This window comes from Coptis chinensis, chromosome 4, assembly GCF_015680905.1.
Source record: "Coptis chinensis isolate HL-2020 chromosome 4, ASM1568090v1, whole genome shotgun sequence".
Lineage (NCBI taxonomy): Eukaryota > Viridiplantae > Streptophyta > Magnoliopsida > Ranunculales > Ranunculaceae > Coptis > Coptis chinensis.
The window spans coordinates 19,265,278-19,278,449 of NC_141459.1; the positions used below are offsets into that span (position 1 = coordinate 19,265,278).

General features: G+C 34.0%; 1 protein-coding gene across 1 annotated transcript in view; it reads left to right on the forward strand.

Annotated features, from left to right (window-relative positions):
* Positions 1-2,636, forward strand: part of LOC147502386 (S-adenosyl-L-methionine-dependent methyltransferases superfamily protein) — a 90,709-nt gene extending 88,073 nt beyond the window's left edge. Inside the window, exon 4 of the transcript XR_015221692.1 lies at positions 2,110-2,636. The gene's annotated coding sequence lies outside the window, so the exon portion shown is untranslated. The remainder of the gene's footprint in view (positions 1-2,109) is intronic.
* The last annotated feature ends 10,536 nt before the right edge of the window (positions 2,637-13,172 follow it).

Below are 13,172 nucleotides of genomic sequence, written 5' to 3' on the forward strand. Positions count from 1 at the left end.
GTTCAGATCTAATGATTTTGGTTAGTTATCGATTCTATTCTTGAATACCCACTTTTAACTGGTCTAACATTTTAGAACCCAGACTAAAACCGCTATAAATTGTTTTGATTTCGGGTACCATGCACACCCCTATACATAGCATCTTTATCGTCACATGCCGGTTTAATTGACTTCTTGAACGGGGGAAAACCAATATCACAATTTACTTTGGAACCAAATGGATTTCACAAGATCTTCTTGAGTGAAATTGTAAGTCCCTGGATCCCCTCCGCTGAGTGTGTATATGATATTAGCGGTAAAATAAGGCAAGAACGGTTCCGCATTATTGCATTTTTCTTAGAGAAACAAAAAGCAATTGACGGAACTTAGAGACAATCCAAGGATTCCAAGCACGTTTTTTTGGGTTCAACCAATGGGCCTTTTATTTAAACTGTTTTCCAGCCCAATAAACTTTTTTCAAATTACAAATCAATTTTGTTGGGTGCCCAGGAAAGTGGGCGTAAATAACACAGTCTAGGGTTTATAAAGTTTGCCCTAATTTACAAAGCCACTTATTCGGTCGACTCCTTTCGATGATGATGATCCAATCTCTTCGAACAGCAACAGCCATGTTTGGTAGAAAATCTTCAGCAGCAGTAGCTCAGGCTTTTGGTACACGAACTCATTGTTCATCTTATTCTTCGCTTCCCGCAATTCGTCTTCCAAAGAAATTGCCGAAACCAGAATGGAAACGTCGCATTGACCAGAAGAGGGCTGAAGATAGTCATAAGGCGATGGTGGAAAAGATTGCGAAGTTTGAAGCTAGTCGTAAGGCGATGAAGGAAAAGGTTGCGGAGGAAAAGAAGGTTGATGCCGCCACCTGATCGTCATCTTCGATCTACATGTTAGCAGCTTATAAATAATAATTATGTTGTGTCCGTGTCGACGATCTCCTTTGGGATTTCGCTTAATTACTACTTTATATTTCAGTGTGCCGGGTTTGTCTTTTTGGAATTTTTATGGATTGTGTGTGGATGGATGATATCACTTTAACTTTAATTACTACTCCAATTAACATGATGATGCTGTCTTCTCTAGATTGGATATTGCAAATTGCCTATCACAGATTACAGGGTCGCCAATCTTGGTGTGCATATTTTAGAATCAGCTATGTAACAAACTTTAGTTACTTCCTTTATTTATAGTTCATAGATAATTATGGTTCCAAGGGAGATTACTATATTATGAATGGTATACTATTATGCTCTTGTGCCTTAGGCCAATTAGCATTTAGCAGTTCATGCTTCTTGATCCTGACCACTTTGTATCAGTTGTTTTAAGCATAATAGAGCAGCCAGGTCTAGAAGCCTTTTCTGTAAGAAGAACAATGAGTCACTCATAGCAAGGTCTAATCACTACAAAATTTTACTTGGTACTGGTTTCCATTTCTTGGTAACTAAAGTGTTTTTTTCTACACCTTGATGTTAAGTCTTTGAGAGTCCATTTAATTACACATTTCTTCCATAATGCGCTTGCTGTGCATTACTAATTTCTTGATGACTTACATATGAGAACTGAGCTGTAGCCCTAATAGCTGGTCTTCTTTCTTTGACTTTGATTGCCTATCAATTTATCAACTTTCTAGCGTTTGGAGAGATTGTAAGGACCATATAGCTCTGGTTGAATACCATGTATATGTAATCCTTAGTCGAATTGAATCCCATCTTGTAATCCTGACCATATTGGATTAAGTTTTTCAAAGAGATATGCTCTGTTGTTGTGTTGCAGATGTCTCATTTCAAGTAAAAAAAGTTTATCTAATTCTTTGCTAGTGGTGCTGTTGGTTACCTCCACGCGGTTCTTGGTTTAACTTCAGTTCACTTATTTAAATGCCAATTAGTCCAGCCACTTCCCTATGATATTATAATGATATGTGTTAGTGCCCTCAATATTTTGGTGTTTTTGTTTTGCTGTTGGAACTTCTCTGTTTTGATGGACCACTTAGTGTAGTTTATATACAAGTATTATATAGTGATTTTTTTTCGTTGATATTACATTATTACAGTATGGAGAAAACAAATAATTTGCTTAATTTGTGGCAACTATTAATGGAGACATTTACTTGTGTAGATGAGGGGATCCGTAGCTCTCATAATGAGTGATTAAAGTCCCTAAAGGGGGATGCTTTTGAGGTTAACGATATTTGGAGAATTCCTAAATTTGATTGAGAGTTTCGGGATCCATAGGAGCACCAAGAGGTTCGTTGTTCAGTGGGTTAAGTATAATTTTCAGGTGTTTTCAGAGATTGGTTCTTTCTTTGTATCTATTCGGAGTTGGATTAGGGTTGACCCTCGTAAGGCATTCACCAGTGTCTATGGCCTTTCCATTGGTTAAAACCCTTGAAATTTTCTTTGTTGAATTAAATACTGCTTGCGCTCTCTGTAGTGAGATGCCTTGGTGCTTGCGGGTAGATTATGTTTTTTTAAGATTTCCAGATGAGAGCAAATGAGGGTATGGTGTATAGTTAATCAGATATAAGAAACTTTAATGATCTTGCCCCTCAAAGTGAGTTGATGGAATTTCTTCTGACCAGGGGTGGCTGTTTTTTTACACTTAGCCCAATCAACATGATGAATTAAAATCCCTAGTTCTCATAATGAGTGATTAAAAAATTAAAACACAAGGGATATGCTTTTGAGGTCAACGACATTTGGAGTGTTTTTCTATTCGTAGGAGCACCTTGGTTGACTGTGATATTGTCATTAAATGCCATTGAGCATCTAAGTTATGTTGCAGATATCTCATTTTATCCAACTTGCTTTCTCTTGGCGATATCGTTGGTTACCACTACTTCTTACTTCTTAGTTTGATTTGGGTGCACTTGTAGTCCACCCGCTCACCTATGACGAATATTAACATTGTCTCTCTCGAGCATATCACATGAACCTGTCATAGAAAAAGAAACCGAAGATAAGTAGCAAAAGAGAACCACAATTAAAAATTGGTGTACTATCACTACTGTGTTGGTTACTGTGTCGTTACCAAAAGCAAGGAATATCGAAAATTCAAAAGGGGTTATACGGATTCTCAGAAGATAACAATTTGCGTCCCGTGTGCCAACCTCTAAAACACATATATCATATCCATCAAAATTATTTTCTGCATGAGGGAATATATATATATATATATATATATATATATATATATATATATATATATATATATATATATATATATATATATAATAAAACAACTTGGTCTTTAAGCTCTTTTGTGAAGCCTACATCGGACTGACTAACAGTTAATCTGATCGAAGACATCCGACGGCTCATAGATAGTTAATATATATATTAAATTATATCTCATATCTTCATTCGATATATATCCACAGGATTATATCTCATATATATCCACGGGTATATATCCATCGGGAAGGCTATATAAATCTATCCGACGTAAAATCTAGCACAAGCCCGATACTTGAGATAGAGAGTCGGGAAGAGTCCTAGGATAATAGAGAGTCCAGGATCTTTGTGTGAAGCCTACATCGGTTGACGGCTAACAGCTTAATCTGATCAATTACATCGGCGGCTCATAGATAGTTAATATATATATTAAATTATATCTCATATCTTCATTCCGATATATATCCACAGGATTATATCTCATATATATCCACGGGAAGGCTATATAAATCTATCCAAACTGACATAAAATCTATCCAATTACCACAAAGCACAAGCCGATACTTGAAATACCAGGATATAGAGAGTCCCGCACTCATCTTCTATATAGACCTGCGCCTGCCCCATCGAAATATCCACGTAATAAGTTGATTCCAATTAGGAAACTACTCAAAGATACTGATTCATACCAATTAGGAAAGTACTTAAAGATACTGATTGATATTAATCTATATCTTCATTCGGATATATATCCACAGGATCCAAGGCTATATAAATCTAATCTAAGTTCATTCCAATTAGTATATACAAAGCTCAAAGTTTAGCTCCGGTAGTAAGTGAATCTCACGCTTTAGAAGCATTAAGCCTGACTCAAACAAGAAATTGAAGTAGTGGAATCACTATCCAATTACCACAAAGCACAAGTCCTGGGTAAGTAAAATCATATAGAAGTGTCAATCATCACTCACACCAATCAATGAAGTATAGATTATAGCTAGAGGCATTAATATAATTAATAAGGGAATTAGAAAAGAAGTCTGCACGCAGCTTTCTCCAAGGGTTTTAACGAAGCTCAAGTTATCCATCTCTGCCGTATTGCCGAAATCATCTATGCAACGGGTACACAAAACGTTAATAGAACTTTATATCAAGTTACTCCAAAGTTCACATCAAGTTACTCCAAAGTTCATCTATTAGGGAAAAAACATGTGCACAATTGACACTTCGCAGTTCACACCTTTGAATCGGATTCAAGACTTAATTGGTCGATCGAAGTTCTTTCTATTTACACGTTTTCTTGAGGTGCATAAGTTTCCCATGAGTGCATGATTTGCAACAATTGGAAAACTTGGGTAAACCGAGCCTTAACGGATTTTCGTTTTTCACTACAAGCCAATAAACCAACATGCAAATTAACATATATCAAACCACTAGCACAAATTCAATAAAGTCTGTTTTTGTACCATGGGTAGACCTCATTCCCTTTATTATCAAAAAATAATAGTAATAAAACCTCATTCCCTTTTAAACCAACTACCAAATCCGGTTACTTTCGGTGGCATGTAATGTAAAAATCAAGCGGATATATAACAGATTAACAGAGGCAACTCTTTTAGAGTTAACTGCTATGTGCATCACATCTTAAATCCTAAATCTACCAGATATACATGATATATCTCAGGATAATTCCAAACACACACCAAGTCTAACGGCATAATAATAATAGTAAGATTCCATTGTAGTATCTGGAGTGGAATAACCAAGTCCAAGGATGATATATCAATCCGACTCACGGGGGTAATGTGGTGGAGGTCCCCGAGAACATGTGTCATTTACGGTATGGAGCCTTGCCAATCGGGGGATCCCTGTGAAGAAGGGGTTCAGAGTCCCAATTTAAGTAGGTAATTGCCAATCTTCTTTCTCTGTAGGTTCCCAAGCTAAGTGACCATATAAAGACCAACAATTATTAGAACTCCTCCTATAATGTTGTGCAAGTATGAAAAATACATAAAGTTAGCACAACGATGACTGTGTGTCAGTCATTTAATTAAGATATGATGCTTAGTTTTTCAATAACTTGCAAAGCCAACAGCTACGTAAGATACGTTCTGACATATCCATTTTCGGCTTCAGAAGGGTACCAAGTCCAACTACTCCTGTTTGTGGGATATAGCAGTGTCTCTTCGGTTTGATAAATGACATGCAGTCAAACGGCTAAATGCATATCAATAGAAGAACCAAGGCCGATTGTCTAACTAAAAAAACGGTTTGATAATGCTCCTTAGGAATGATCTTTTGTCATATGGTGAAGACGAATCGAGAAGGTTTATCAAAGTAGTCATGTTTTTGTTTTATCAATATCGGTGCTGAGGATTATATGTGCAGATATATATATATATATATATATATATATATATATATATATATATATATATATATATATATATATATATATATATATATATATTTTTTTTTTTTTTTTTGAGATACTTAAAATAGTTGTTTAACATGAAATTGAATATTGTAAAAATAATATTTAATGCACTTTTGTAAAAGCAAAAAGCATGAGCTATAAAAGTTAAATTCTAGTATATATAATAAAACAACTTGGTCTTTAAGCTCTTTGTGTGAAGCCTACATCGGACTGACTAACAGTTAATCTGATCGGTACATCGACGGCTAACAAGATATATTAATCCTCATAGATATATATATTAATCGGATTAGATTAATACAAGATAAAGATATTAATCCTCATAGATATATATATTAAATTATATCTCATATCTTCATTCGGATATATATCCACAGGATTATATCTCATATGATATATATCCGAAGAAGATTTTACCTTATTATATCTCATATGATATATATCATGATTATATCTCATATGATTTATATCCGAAGAAGCTTTTACCTGGGCCATATGATATATCTCATATGATATATATCCAAGGCTATATAAAGCTCTCACGCTTTAGAAGAAAACAGCTTGGTCTTTAAGCTCTTTGTGTGAAGCCTACATCGGACTGACTATGATTAATACTGATCCAATATATCGACGGCTAATGATATATTAATCCTCATGGATATATATATTAATCGACGGCTAACAATTAATAGTTGAAGACAGTATATTAGCTTGGTCTTTAAGCTCTTTGTGTGAAGCCTACATCGGACTGACTAGCTAATATCTGATCATCCATCGGCTAACTAAGATATTAATCCTCATAGATATATATATTAATCGGACGGCTAACAGTTAATACAGTACAGTATATTAATCCTCATAGATATATATATTAAATTATATCTCAAATTATATCTCATATCTTCATTCGGATATATATCCACAGGATTATATCTCATATGATATATATCCGAAGAAGCTTTTACCTGGGCCATATGATATATCTCATATGATATATATCATGATTATATCTCATATGATTTATATCCGAAGAAGCTTTTACCTGGGCCATATGATATATCTCATATGATATATATCTCATATGATTTATATCCAAGGCTATATAAAGCTCTCACGCTTTAGAAGAAAACAGCTTGGTCTTTAAGCTCTTTGTGTGAAGCCTACATCGGACTGACTAACAGTTATCTGATCGATATATCGGACTAACAGTATATTAATCCTCATAGATATATATATTAAATTATATCTCAAATTATATCTCATACCTTCATTCGGATATATATCCACAGGATTATATCTCATATGATATATATCCGAAGAAGCTTTTACGGGCCATATGATATATCTCATATGATATATATCATGATTATATCTCATATGATTTATATCCAAAGAAGCTTTTACCTGGGCCATATGATATATCTCATATGATATATATCCAAGGCTATATAAAGCTCTCACGCTTTAGAAGAAAACAGCTTGGTCTTTAAGCTCTTTTTGTGTGAAGCCTACATCGGACTGACTAGCGATTATCTACAACAAGATATATCGACGGCTATGATATATTAATCCTCATAGATATATATATTAATCGGACGGCTAACAGTTAATACAGTACAGTATATTAATCCTCATAGATATATATATATTAAATTATATCTCATATCTTCATTCGGATATATATCCACAGGATTATATCTCATATGATATATATCCGAAGAAGCTTTTACCTGATTATATCTGATATGATATATATCCGAAGAAGCTTTTACCTGGGCCATATGATATATCTCATATGATATATATCCAAGGCTATAGAAAGCTCTCACGCTTTAGAAGCATTGAAGCAAGCATTGAACAGCTTGGTCTTTAAGCTCTTTGTGTGAAGCCTACATCGGACGGCTAACAGTTAATACCGGCTAACAGTTAATACAGTACAGTATATTAATCCTCATATATATATATATATATATATATATATATATATATATATATATATATATATATATATATATATATATATATATATATATATATTAAATTATATCTCAAATTATATCTCATATCTTCATTGGGATATATATCCACGGGATATATATCATATGAGATATAATCGGATATATATCCACAGGATTATATCTCCTATGATATATATCGAAGAAGCTTTTACCTGATTATATCTCATATGATATATATCCGAAGAAGTTTTTACCTGGGCCATATGATATATATCCAAGGCTATATGAAGCTCTCACGCTTTAGAAGCATTGAAGCCTGACTCTCAACATCTATTTTTTTTAGCACAGTATTTCCTTTTTTTTTTTTCGAGGGGAAAAAACAACAACAAAACAAAACGAAACATTAAAAACATAGGTCTCAAAAAAAACCAAGCAAATGGAGGATGCATCAATTAACAAAGCATTCCCTCGTCCTCAAAGCCTCAAAGGCCAGGTGCATTTACGAGTTTCAAGTGTTTTGCCCAAAGTTCCACACACGTAAGAAGTAGATAGATTAGTGCCAACGTTGGCGCCCAAGCAAGGGTTTTAGGGACATGGAAGTGATTGGCATAGTTGGAAGTTATAGACTTATAGGCTTTATTGGCTAGGTTTCTATCTGGGACCAGGGCTGAAAGTAAGTCCTAATTCCTAACCTCTGGCTTGGGATCTAAGAACAAGTAACTGTGTTGGCCCAGGTGCACGAAACTTTGATGAACTCAAGATCACAGACACATAACCTTCGATAGTTCCTAAGCGAGAGCTGTTGGTCAGGTCCATTTTTTATACACGAGAATCATCGCCACTATTGACTATCCTGTCCCACGTCACATGCCCAGAGCCCCAGATACCTCATATAGAGGTGTCAATCATCACTCACACCAATCAATGAATATATTTGTAGTGAGAATCATGTCCTGTTACATAACGAATAAGCCATGAATAAACTTAATCATGGACACTTCACATTGAAAGGTTCCTTTTGGTTCATACTATATTTTTTATAAGATGTTGTTAGTTTTATCATTTTTCAACTGCAGGTTGGTTCAGTACATCGACTCTTATTATCCACCACTAAAAGGATTGCAGGAGGACCTTAATTTTGTCAGCCCACGTCTTGGAGACCGAGCTTTGTCATCTTTGCAGCCATTAATGTATGTATTCTATGTTAATGACTAAGTTACACATAACTTTGAAACAGATAGAGTTGCCTCCAAGTAAAGGTGAAGATTTGCAGATGAAGTGCTTGCTTGAGCTTTATGGACTTAAGGTAAGTTTTATGGCCTATAATAAAGATAATAACATTAATAAGCCATTTTATTCCCATATATGATATAGTTTTACTCATGAGATAAATGGAAGTTTGTGAGTAAGGTAGGGCTGATTATATCACTTTTTTATCGTTAACTCTTAGTCTATATATGGAGAAAACTGCAGACAAGTGGGGGAAGCATAGAATGGGTGATGAGTGGCATGAGAAGTGGTGGGAACATTACAATGCCTCTGGCCAAGCTGAGAACATTACTATACATTCGTATTGTAAAAATGTCATTCAAGTTAGATCAATTCTGTACGATTATTTGGAAACATATGCAATTTTTTATCGCCTCCACGAAGACTAGATGTAATTTTTACATCCATAATGACTTGAGTGGCATAGCCACGGGTTAAATTCTAGTATATATATATAATTCTCTAAAAAGTAGCTACTTAAGTTAACTTAAAATAAGTACATACGTAAAACATCACCTACAAAATGAATTCAAACTTAATTTTTTGTGGTTATGAAGCACTCACCATAATGATTATCTTACCAAAATTTTAGTTCATTTGGAAACCTCTAACATAGATAAAAATTGTTGTCATCTTTAAAAAGAAATCTAACGGTCTAGAAATGTTGAATTTTTGTAATTGTTTTTGGCCAATGTTAGAGGTTTCCAAATGAGCTGAAATTTTGTAGAGATGATCTTAATATTTAGTATATCATATCCACAAAAAAATAGGTTTAAATTCATTTTGTAGGTGAAATTTTACTTACGTACTTATTTTAAAGTTAACTTAAGTAGCTACTTTTAAGATAATGACTATATATATATATATATATATATACCATGGTTTTCATACCATGGTTTATACCATTGCCCACAACTTCACCTACAAGACGAATTATAACCTAATTTTTTGTGGATATGTCCAACAAACCATGAAAATCACCTCCACAAAATTTCAGCTCATTTGATGATGTTTAACAATATCAAAAGATAATTGCAAAATCAAAAAATCTGGGCCGTTAAAAAAAAATTAAAGTTGTGAACAATTTTTAAATAGGTTAGAGATTTCCAAATGAGCCAAATTTTTGTGGAAAATCTATCTATAGTTAGGAGATCATATCCACAAAGTATTAGTTTTTAACTCATCTTGTAAAGGGGCGTGGTATAAACCAAAAAATCATGGTAAACAGATCCCTCCGGATAAATAAAGAGACCTTAACAATCAAAGTAATAATGCAAAAAAGAGTACCCGGTCATAGATAATTCTAGTCTCTTCGGATAGCATCTTTTAGTGTGATACCAAAACATTATTTTAATGGATGGCAATTGATCTCGGGAAGTTTGCCTACACGAGATAGGTTTATGTACAAAAAAAGGTTCTGACCCCTTCTCAATGTTGTTTTTGTAATGGAGAAAGAGAAAATTCAAAGCATTTATTCTTTGACTGTGATTACTCTAAAAGAGTATGGTTAAAAGTGAAGTTGGCACTGGGTCTGGCGAGAGCAGTGAAGAACTCAAACTCAGAATGGTGTTTTGTCATCAACATATGCAGGAAGAAGACTCCAAAAGCTGAAGTGATAAAAAGCATATGTCTGTGCCACCATAGGTCATATATGGTCAGAGAGGAATGCAAGGAGATTTCAGCACCACTCCGTCACATGGCAATGCCTTGCCAAAACCATCCTTAGATAAATGAAAGTATATCTTAGCATCAAGATAGACAATGTGATTGACACGCCAGAAATCAGGAGCTTACTGACAAGACTTGACATTCAAGTAAAGTACATGATCAAGGTTCCAACAATCTGTAAGTGGAAGCTTCCACCCCTCGAGTTACATAAAGCTTAACACTGACGGTTATGTGACCAAGCAAAGAGTCGGGTATGGTGGCTTAGCAGTGGATGAAAATGGTCAAGTCCTTTTCACTTTCACAGGGGGAGGGAATAGAACATCAGTTTTATACCAAGAACTGAAGACAATAGGAGTCGGCCTCTCGATATGCCTGCAGAATCAACTAAGCAAGATACAAGTTTGTTCTAACTCAAAAAGAGCAACACAAAATGGATAGACTCCTGTAACTTAACCATGCCATATATATTTACGTTTACTTGAACATAATTTTTTTTTTCTAAAATAAACGGAATGAATGGTTAATTCCACGGAAGTCTTTTTAACGAGGTACAGCTAGCAATTCCTATTTATCTGTTACGGAATCCACCATAGATCAATTACCCTTATATTTGGAGTATTGAATACACCCATAATTCTGAGCTTCATGTTACTCCTACAAATTCTAACAGGGAAAGAGGGAGCACCTTGGTACTATATGAATACAGTTGGGGCAATAGGAGAATTAGTTACTCTTTTGTTAGATGTAAAATTCAGCCATGTCTACACAGAGGTGAATAGAAGCGCTGACTATCTAGCCAACTTAACTTCTTCCCTCGATGAACAATTTACATGTAATATCCCTCCTCTTGATCTCATCTTAACAGATATCAAGAGGAGATCAAGGGGAGATGAGATCAAGATGAGGGATATTACATGTAAGTGGAAACATGTAATATCAAGAGGAGGGATATTACACGTAAAATGCTCAAGAGGAGGGATACTTGAGATCAAGATGAGATCAAGAGGAGGGATATTAGATGTAAGTGGAAACATAACCAACCCTATTAACTGTTTCAAAAAAAAAGATATGAAGTGGTTTTAATATATCGAATTTTTTTTAAAAAGAATGGGTTCCTTAGAAGTGGTAAGTGACTTTTACAATTGCTATGATGCCAATTTTTGTTAGGCAGAGCTAGGAGTGTGCCTAAAACCACCGAACCGATAAAACTAACCGAACTGAATTGAACTAGTCGGTTTTGGGTCTGTTATATTTAGTAGCTGGTTCGGTTTGGTTAATTATATGTGAAAAGTGATAGAGTCGGTTCAGTCGTCAATTTAGTCCCAAACCCAATCTGAACCGACCCATCATGTAAAATACATATTATAATATACTAGCTTTCGAACCCGTCCTACGAACGGGTGTCGTTATATTAAATTATTCTAAAAAATATTAGCAACTATTCATAGCTATGAGATATGAAAATTATATTAATCAATTGTTTAAATTTTTTGCACCACTCTCTATCAAACGAAAGCACCAAATCTTGGTAAAACCTATCGATTTATTTTGGTTGTTATGTTTAATAATAGAAGTTTGATTGAAATTTTGTGAGAATGCTCAATGTATAAGATGATGATATTGAAGCTACTTAAATAGCAAGACATTCTCAATCATAATAAAATAATTATAATAAGTACTACTTAAAATGCAAAACTATACTTGTCGAGATATTATATTCTCCCTATATATAATACAACTATGTTTCGAGGTTAGTTCAATGCATTTGCATCAAGTTTCTAATTTTACGTTAATTATTCTTTGAGGCTAGTTCAATGTATGTAGTTGGATCTAGTTTTCGATTTTTCATTAATTATTCTTTGAGGTTAATTCAATGTAGTTGTATCAAGTTTTTGATTTCCCGTTAACTATTATTTGAGGTTAGTTTAGTGCAGTTGCACCAAGTTTACGATTTTCCGTTAGTTATTCATTAAAATTAATTCAGTGCAGTTCCATCTAGTTTTCAATGTTTCGTTAATGACTCTTTGAGATTAGTTAATTGCATTTGCATTAAGGTTCTAATTTTCCGTTAATTACTCTTTGAAGTTAGTTTAATACATCTGCATCCAGTTTCTGATTTCCCGTTAATTACTTTTCGAAGTTAGTTCACATCTAGTTTCCAATCAATTTCCAGTTATTTATGCTTTGAGGGTAGTTCGATGTAGTTACATCCGGTTTTCGATTTCTAGTTAAATATTCTTTAAGGTTATTTTAATGCATTTGCATTCAGTTTCTGATTTTCCGTTAAATATTCATCAAGGATATTGCATCCAATTTCTGATTTCCCGGCCTGTTAGTTAATATATGATTTTAGTTTAATGCAGTTACATCTAGTTTTCTATTTTCCGTTAATTATTCTTTGAGGTTAGTTCAATGCAGTTGCATCCAATTTCTGATTTTCCATTAATTATTTTTCGAGGTTAGTTTAATGCATTTGCAGGAAGTTTTCGATTTCCGTTAATTATTTTTTGAGGTTTGTTCAATGCAGTTGCATCAAATTTATGATTTCCGTTAATTATTCATTGAGGTTAGTTCAATTGCATTTGCATCCATTTTTTTATGTTTCTATATTCGTTAATTAGTCTTTAGATTAGTTCATTATATTTGCATACAACTTTCGATCTTTCATTTATAACTCTT